Genomic DNA, 9,090 nt, shown 5'->3' with positions numbered 1-9,090 from the left:
AGCAATGGCTCAGGGAACTCAAGGAGTTGGAAGAAAGAGACCCACACTCTGGCATTGGACCCATAAGAAAGCAATCTCAGGCCCTGGTTCAGCCAGAGACTACATGTGGAAGAGTTTCAAGGTGATTCTGATTCGACGTCAGAATTGGGAAAGCGAAAAGTACGAGCCACAGGGGGAGGGCGGGGCGATTGGCAGGGCAAGAGCCGATGCCACACTGGCTCTTTGCTTGCACTACACCCAGCACTGCACTAAGCACCTTGTGACAGCCCAGAGAAGGCAGAGTTACTCCCGCCTTTTGACAAACAAGGAACCTGGAGCTCGGAGCTCGGGAGTGACTCGGTCAGGATCCCGAAGCTGCTGAGCCCTGAAGCTGGGCTAAGCAAGTGGGTGTGGCTCCGAGCTTGTTTTTTCCACTGCCCTCCTGGGGCTCAGTTCCAAGAAGGCTAATTTAGGAACTCATCCAGGAAATTGTGGAAGAAAATCTAAGAGCGTGTTGTTACCTTCCGAATGATAAGTCATATGTTTAAAATTAAGTATTAGGAAACTGGCAACGTTATGTGTCCCTAGGTATGATCAAACCTAAATCAACTCAGGCAAATTAAATTCACTATCAATGGAATGATAAGGCCAAAGACAAGGTTGATTCTCTGAGAGAATCAGATTACCTGGGCCTTCTCTTTCCTTGAGATAGCCCTTTGGCCCAGGGTCTTATGCAAATAAGTCCTGTTTATAATAAGATCTGCCCCCTTCCTACACACCCACCCCCAATGCAAATTGCCACCTGTTACAGATCTTCCAAACTAGCTTTTCCCACCTGATTCTTGGATTGGTTTTGCTCCTCCTTTTCTAGGACTTTCTTCACCATCAGCCCAACCTGGGCCCACTGGATTTATGTTCACCTCCGGGTGACAGAAAAACTGACCAAATAGTAGCCTCAGCCAATCAGAAAGTTTGATTTTCTTTTCTTTTTTTTTTTTTTGGCTATAAAGTCTTATTTCATTATTTGATCAACCTTAATCATTTTGGAAGAAAGACTTCAGTTTTACACTGCTTATAATTTATTTTGCACAGATATTTCTTTATTACTCAAATTTGAAGGGCAACCCTTCTGATCATAGCTTTCATTTGGGACCAGTTTGTCACAGCAATAAATAATTATGCAGTTAAGAAAAAAATCTTTGTATTTGACTTGATGTGCTTTTACATTTAAGAAATTATATATACATTCTTGAATTTCAACTTACCAAACAGGATAGCTTTTATCTAACAGCATAATCTTTTGTTTACTTCACAAACTATTGAAACTTGTTGTTACATTCACATTGCTACAACCTAACTTTCCCATTGTTTTGCTCATAGCATATGTAAATTAGTGTGATTCAATGGAAAGACACAAAGCTACAAACTACTAAAACATGATTTAAAGTTTACAATCAAATATCAGATGCTGGGAGGCCTTCAAATATGCCTTATGAAAAGAAATGTCTTATTTTTCAATGGGAAAAAAACCAGTAGTTTTTGGCTTTGAATTGTAAGATTACTAGGCCTGTCAGTTAAAAATTAATTGAATAATCAACAGCCTAGAAGAGAAAACCAATTCTGATCTGCTGTTTAGTACCTTAAAGTTAGATGAGCAGGTGACACATACATACCAATATAATAATTTTGAAAATAATTAGCAAACCTCATACTGTGTTAGCCAGTACCAGGAGGACTACCCCAGTTGTAAACAAACCTTTTATGCTGACTAAGGACCTAAGAAAAAAACCTGGAGCTCCCTATTTCTAAATAAGGTACTGAGAGAGTTCTAAAGTTGTAAGAAACAATTGTGTCTTCTATGCCGAGGTCAGCAAACCATGGCTTACAGGCCAAGTCCTGCCAGCCTCCTGGCTTGTAAACACCGGTACACTTTTCTGCCTACTGCCGCTCTTGCACTACAACTGCAAAGTTTAGTATTTGCGGTAGAAACCATTCTTTCACATAAAAACTTCACTGACTGCAGCTCTAGAAACTTGAGACAAATGGCGTCAAATACAGAGATTTTGGAGAACAAAGTCCAAGTGATATCTACAATGAAACAAAATAGGAGTAGAAAATGTACAAATGTTCACTGAGCATGTAACTCACAAGATAAAATCGGTAGATAGTTCTGTTCAAAACAAGTATTTAATATTTTCTTACAAGAAATTTAAATAATATACTTATTTTTGCCATTGACTTGATTATTTTACAGAGATGATGGAAATATAGAAACAAAAAGTGTAATTTTCTTCAGCTTTCTACTTTAATGGCCAAAGATACCACACAGACTCGTGCAATGTCATCATATTCATATGTTCTCTTTAAGAATGTGTCTGTTAGTCTTAAGCCAGAGACGCTTTGTAGTCCCTGTACCGAAGATAGTAGAGTAAGGGCGAGGCAGAGAGAGGAACTTGGATGCAGCTTTCCAAGCTGTCTTCCTGAAATCCCACACCAGTGGAAAGAATCGGTATTGCACATTTCCAAAACCAGGTCCATAGTCCTTTCACTGCTGCAGTTTGTTATTTTACAGGTAATGTGAAAGGGTTCTTCTAGGTTCACGGTATCTGGGATCGCCTCCAAAGACAACCTAACATCTCCATAACCTGGAGCCATTCTCTGAAGTTGGCTGGTCTGTAACCTTCCCCTCTCACCTAGATTTGTTTTCCATACTATATCCAATTTCCCGATTACTGTTACTCCTTTAATGATGCCTGCTTTTTCTGCAAACTCCTTTTTGGCTTTAGGCAGTATAAGTACTGGCGTGTATCCATTGGCTGCAAATATGCTCTCGACCCAAACAGTTTGATTTTCTTAATGACAGTTGCTAGTATTGGCATGACTGTGAAAATGTTGATTATATCAATAAATTGCTTCTTTAGCTGGAAGGATATTTAATGCAGCCTTTGGCCTCAAGGATATTTTTGAAAAGATTTATTTGAGAGGTAAAGTTACTGAGAGAGAGGGACAGAGAGAAAGGTTCTCCATCCGCTGGTTCATTCCCCAAATAGCCTCATTGGCTGGAGCTGGGCTGATCCAAAGCCAGGAGCCAGGAGCTTCTTTCAGGTCTCCCACGTGTGTGCAGGGGCCCAAGCACTTGGGCCATCTTCTATTGCTTTCCTAGGCCATAGCAGAGAACTGGATCAGAAGAGGAGCAGCCAGGACATGAACCAGCGCCCATATAGGATGCCAGCACTGCAGGCAGTGGCTTAGCTCACTATGCCACTGTGCTGGCCAAGATTGTGATTTTTTTGTCCTAGAGAAGGCCTGGTTTTCATAACAGGCAGACAATTTTTCTAGTTACCTTGTTCCCTCTAGCTGGCCTGGGTTCATTCTAATCACACTGGATTGAGGCCATTTTTCGGCCAACCAAGAACTTCCTTGGGAAGCTGCTGTACAGGCAGTGGTTCAGGGTGTGGGTCCAGGGCTAGTTCTAAGTTGGCCTCAGTGGAGCACTAATACCCCCTTGGCCTAGGTTCTTATGAGAACATCGAGAAACTGGAACATGAGAACAGGACTTTATTGAAATCCTGGCGCTTTTGACCCACTTTCTCTTTGAAGTCTCAGAAGAACCCAGGAATTGGGCCCTATTATCCTTGCCAGTGAGTATCCAAGGACACAGTTTCCAAAAAGGTAAGTGACAAGCTTATATATGGCCAGGAAGGGTCGGCCCAGTTCAAGACCCTGCGGTCTTTCCAGTCATACTGTGCTGTGTCCTGGAAGTTCCAGGGTGTCCTGCATTCCTTAGATACTCCCATCACAGGTAGGGCAGGGTGGAGAGGAAAAGACAGAGCAGACACTAACCTAAGTGCACCTGGGATCGGGCCAGGACGCCAGGGGCTGGATACTAACGAAAGGAATTGCCCAGGAACCTGTTGGAGCCTGTTTGTGACCCAGACCGCTGGGGTGGTTACTCAACAGCTAACAGTCCCCCAGAGGGCTTGTGTCCATGCTGGCCGTGATGGAGGACTCCTTAGATGGCTGATAAGGGCCAGGAGAAATCATAGCTACATCTGCACTGAGGTTAGGTAGATAAGGTTAAAAATGTTGACTTGCTTTGCTCCTTGCAAGAGTTACAACAGCTCCAGGTGGTTGCCATGGTTATCCTGGGCTCATCAGAAACTGTCATTAATCGTTAAGTTACTCCAGATTTTTCCTTTTCAAATGACTTCAGTTGAATCATCAGAAGCCAATGAAATGGAGCAATTGCAGCAGAGAGGGGAATACATCAACACCTTTGCACATGGCACCGGGGCAGGGAGAGTCTGCAGGCTGCACCCCAAACATCCTCTCCAGCCAAGGACTTCCACGTGGTCTTAGTGCTCTACTCTAAGAAAGGAAGGTGGGATCTTCCAGTCCTCCTTGTAACCACTCCCAGCCATCATTAGGAACTCATCCCAGAAGAGTTTGGAATGGGATCCAATATAGTCATGTGAACAGAGAATATGATCCTGTCTGAGGCACACAATGGAACATACATCAGGCCTGAAGCTCTAGAACTTTGGTCCCACTCATCCACCTGAGAAATACAGGTGTATTTCCACTGGGAACCTGTGACCTAGCCAACAGCACGGTCTGATAAAAGGTCACAAGAGCCCAATCCTGTTAGTACTGACTTGTGTGTCTTTCTCTTGGGCAGCTCAAACCAACACAACTATTTGGTGTGTGGGACAGCTTCCTAAACCCCTCTCTCTCTGCACCTTAACCCCACCTTGGTCTAATTCCCCAGCACCACCAGACTTCTGATGGCACATGAGGGTCATTTTGACCTCACATGATCACTTCTGTTTCCATCAAACAGCCAGAGAAAGTATCTGAAGGCACAGTTAGTCTGACGCATGCCGTCACTGGGCATGCATTTGTACTTCATCTCCTGCTTTCATGAAGCCTTCGGCAAAAAGGTTTTTATTTTAATTTATGACATCCATGTAAAGGGCTCAAGACACATCTTCTATTTTGTTTCGCATAACCCTCACCTTTATTACGACCTCACATATAATGTGAAATATCAGTCAGTATATGCTAAAGTAGACTTATGTATCACAATTCATTGCACCTTCAATTAATTTTATGATTTAACTAGATATTACAAGAGTATGTGATGGCTGTGAACAGGAGCCATAGAACCAATCCTAAAAATAATCTAACAAAAATAGGTGACCTAAACCTGTTTGTATCTGTTTATCAAATTTAATTTCATAAGTAGCTTTGATATGACCCAGCAATCCTACTGATGGGTTTATATATCTGAGAGTAATTTGTGCAAAAAGCCACCAAACAGGAATGTTTGCAGCCACTTTATTCATTCATAACAACCCAAAAATGGAACTAGCCCACGTGTCCACCAACAGGAGACTGGATAAAGAACGTGTGCTTCATCCTTACAATGAACCTGGCAATGAACTACTGATGTTCACAACATGCATGAATATCATAGATTTTCCATTGAGTAATAGAAGCCAGGTACAGGGCTGACGCTGTGCCATAGCAGGTTAAGCCTCTGCCTGTGGTGCCAGCATTCCATGTGAGCACTGGTTCAAGTTCTGGTTGCTCCACTTCTGTCTATCCATACGTATTTATCTATCTATCTATCTATCTATCTATCTATCATCTACCTACCTACCTACCTGTTATCTCTATCCTTCTATCTATATCTATCATCTTTCTATATATCTATCAACTATTATCTATCTATCCATCTGAATATTATCAAACCTTAAAAAAGAAGGCAGTCTTGGGCCGGCACCATGGCACACTTGGCTAATCCTCCTCCTGCGGTGCCAGCACACTGGGTTCTAGTCCCAGCTGGGGCACTGGAGTCTGTCCCGGTTGCTCTTCTTCCAGTCCAGCTCTCTGCTGTGGCCCGGGAGGGCAGTGGAGGATGGCCCAGGTCCTTGGGTCCCTGCACCCACATGGAAGACCAGGAGGAAGCACCTGGCTCCTGGCTTCAGATTGGCACAGCGCCAGCTGTAGCGGCATTAGGGGAGTGAACCAATGGAAGGAAGACCTTTCTCTCTGTCTCTCTCTCACTGTCTAACTCTGCCTGTCAAAAGAAGAAGAAGAAGAAGAAGAAGAAGAAGGAGGAGGACAGTCTTGCCATTTGCCACAACATGGATGGACTGTGAGGACATTATGCTAAGTAAGATAAGCCAGGCACAGAGAGATCAATATTACATGATCTCACTTGTAGGTAAAATCTTCAAGAAAAAAAAGATCAAACACACAGACAGACTGAAGTAGTGGTTACCTGGGCAGGTGGCAAGGGAAGAAGAGTTGGGGAAATGTAGGTCAAGTGATATAAAGTAGCAGATAAATAAAATGAACAAAACTAGAGAGCTACTGTAGACTATGAGGATTATAGTCAGTAAAAATTGTATGAGGGATTTTTGTTAAATACATAGACTTCAGCTACTCTTATCATAGAAAGGGTGAACACCTGGGGCTGACATAAAGCCACCGCCTGCAACTCTAGCATCCCATATGGGTGCTGGTTTATTTCCTGACTGCTCCACTTGTGATCCAGCGCCTTAATAACCTGAGAAAAGCAGCTGGAAGACAGCCAAGTGTTTGGGCCCCTGCCACCCACATGGGAGACTCAGAGCTCCTGGCTTCCGGCTTTGGGCTGGCCAAGCCCTAGCCATTGCAGCCATGTAGGGAGTGAACCAACAGATGGAAGATCTCACTCTGTGTGTGTGTGTGTGTGTGTTTGTCTTTCTCTTTGTCAGTAATTCTGACCTTCAAACAAATAATAAATCTTTTTAAAATGGTAAACCTGTGAGATGATAGATATATTAGTTTGTTTTACTATAGTAACCTTTTTTTTCTCCTTTTTTTTTTAAAGACAGAGTTACAGAGTGGCAGAGAGAGAGAGAGAGAGGTCTTCCATCTGCTGGTTCATTCCCCAGGTGGCCGCAACAGCCAGAGCTGCGCTGATCTGAAACCAGGAGCCAGGAGCTTCTTCCAGGTCTCCCACATGGGTGCAGGGGCCCAAGCACTTGGGCCATCTTCTACTGCTATCACAGGCCATAGCAGAGAGCTAAATGGGAAGAGGAGCAGACAGGACTAGAACCGGTGCCCATACGGGATGCCGGCAGTTCAGGACAGGGCTTTAACCCACAGCACCACAGTGCCTGCTCTATAGTAACCTTTTTAACATCTATATGTTTCCATAATATCATGTTGTAAACTTCAAATATGCACAATAAATTTATTCTAAAGATATATAATAACATTACTAAAAAGTGAAATACTTAGTTGTAAATCTAGTAAACCATGTATAGGAGCTGAATGCTGAAAACTACAATAATGCTGCATCCAAAGAATGAAGAGATGCTTGTTCATGGGTTGGAAAACTCAATTTAGTAAATATGTAAGTTCCTCCCCTTCTTCACTGATATACAGGTTTAGTACAATTTCTGTCAAAATTCTAGCAGGAGTTTTTTAATTAATTGAATTTATTTATCTGTTTATTTTTATTAGAAAGGCAAAGAGACGGTAACAGAGAGGCATCTTCCATACCTGGTTCACTTCCGAATGTCACAGGAGTCAGGGCTGGGCTGGTCAGAACCCAGCAGTCAAGAGTCAATCCAGGGCCGGCGCCGCGGCTCACTAGGCTAATCCTCCGCCTAGCGGCGCCGGCACACCGGGTTCTAGTCCCGGTTGGGGCGCCGGATTCTGTCCCGGTTGCCCTCTTCCAGGCCAGCTCTCTGCTGTGGCCAGGGAGTGCAGTGGAGGATGGCCCAGGTGCTTGGGCCCTGCACCCCATGGGAGACCAGGAAAAGCACCTGGCTCCTGGCTCCTGCCATCGGATCAGCGCGGTGTGCCGGCCGCAGCGCGCCGGCCGCGGCGGCCATTGGAGGGTGAACCAACGGCAAAGGAAGACCTTTCTCTCTGTCTCTCTCTCTCACTGTCCATTCTGCCTGTCAAAAAAAAAAAAAAAAAAGAAAAAAAAAAAAAGAAAAAAAAAAAAAAAAGAGTCAATCCAGGTCCCCCACATAGCTGGCAGGTACCCAGGTACTTGAGCCATCACCTGCTGCTTTCCAGGGTGTGTGTTAGCAGGAAGCTAGAATTGGAAGCAGAGCCAGGACTTGAACCCAGGCCCTCTGATTAGGCTGTAGGCATCCCAAGCAGCATCTTAACCTCTATACCAAATACCTGCCCCAAGGTATTGTTACATAGAGACAAAATATTATTCTAAAATGCATATGAAAAGTTAAAGGCAATAGAATAGCTTTAAAAATTGGAAAAGAAGAACCAAGTGGGAGGAATCAGTCCCTCTGATTCAAGACTCATCATATAATAAATTAATGCTAAATGTTACTTTTGAGATAAGTAATATTATATAATAACTAATGAAGACTGTGGTATTAGCAGAAGGTTAGACACAAATATTCATGGAGCTGGATAGATAGCCCAGAGATAAACTCACACAAATAGCTCCAAATTATGATGGAAACACAGTTCAATGGAGTAAAGTTAGCCATTTCCAACAAACAGTAATGGACCATTTGGACATCCATAAAGAACAAAAAAAAATTCAACTCAAATCAATATAAAGCAGTAAGTCTTTTAGAGGAAATGTATGAAAAATACCTTTGGATTCTAGGCTACATAAAGACTTTTAGGCTTGGCACCAAATCATGATTCAGAAAAGAAAAACTTATAGATTTGACATTATCAAAATTAAAGCCCTTTGCTCTATAAAAGACCTTGTTACAAGGAAGGCAAGACAAACTACAGACTGAGAGAAAATATTTGCAAACCATGTATCTTGATCCGTTTTGTGCTGTTCTAACAGAATACCCAGGACTGGGTAAGTCATAAAGAACAGAAGTTTATTTGGATTGCAATTCTGGAAACTGGGGAGCCCAAGAGAATGGCGCTGGCACTGGTGAGGGTCCTCACACTGCCTCATCCCATGGTGGAAGGGATAAGGGTGGGAGGAGACCCATATGCATGAGAGGTAGGGGCTGGGAGGAGAAGGCTGAATTCATCCTTTAATCAAGAATCCTCTCCTGCCCTAACTAACCCACCCCTCCATAGCCCTCATGACCTGACCTCCTTTAAGAAGCC

General features: G+C 43.4%; 1 pseudogene; it reads right to left on the bottom strand.

The window, feature by feature from the left end:
- Nucleotides 1–2,262: 2,262 nt before the first annotated feature.
- Nucleotides 2,263–2,858, bottom strand: LOC103345498 (trafficking protein particle complex subunit 13 pseudogene; annotated as a pseudogene).
- Nucleotides 2,859–9,090: the final 6,232 nt, after the last annotated feature.

This window comes from Oryctolagus cuniculus, chromosome 5 (assembly GCF_964237555.1).
Source record: "Oryctolagus cuniculus chromosome 5, mOryCun1.1, whole genome shotgun sequence".
Taxonomy (NCBI): Eukaryota; Metazoa; Chordata; class Mammalia; order Lagomorpha; family Leporidae; genus Oryctolagus; species Oryctolagus cuniculus.
This window is presented reverse-complemented; position numbering and strand designations above follow the sequence as displayed.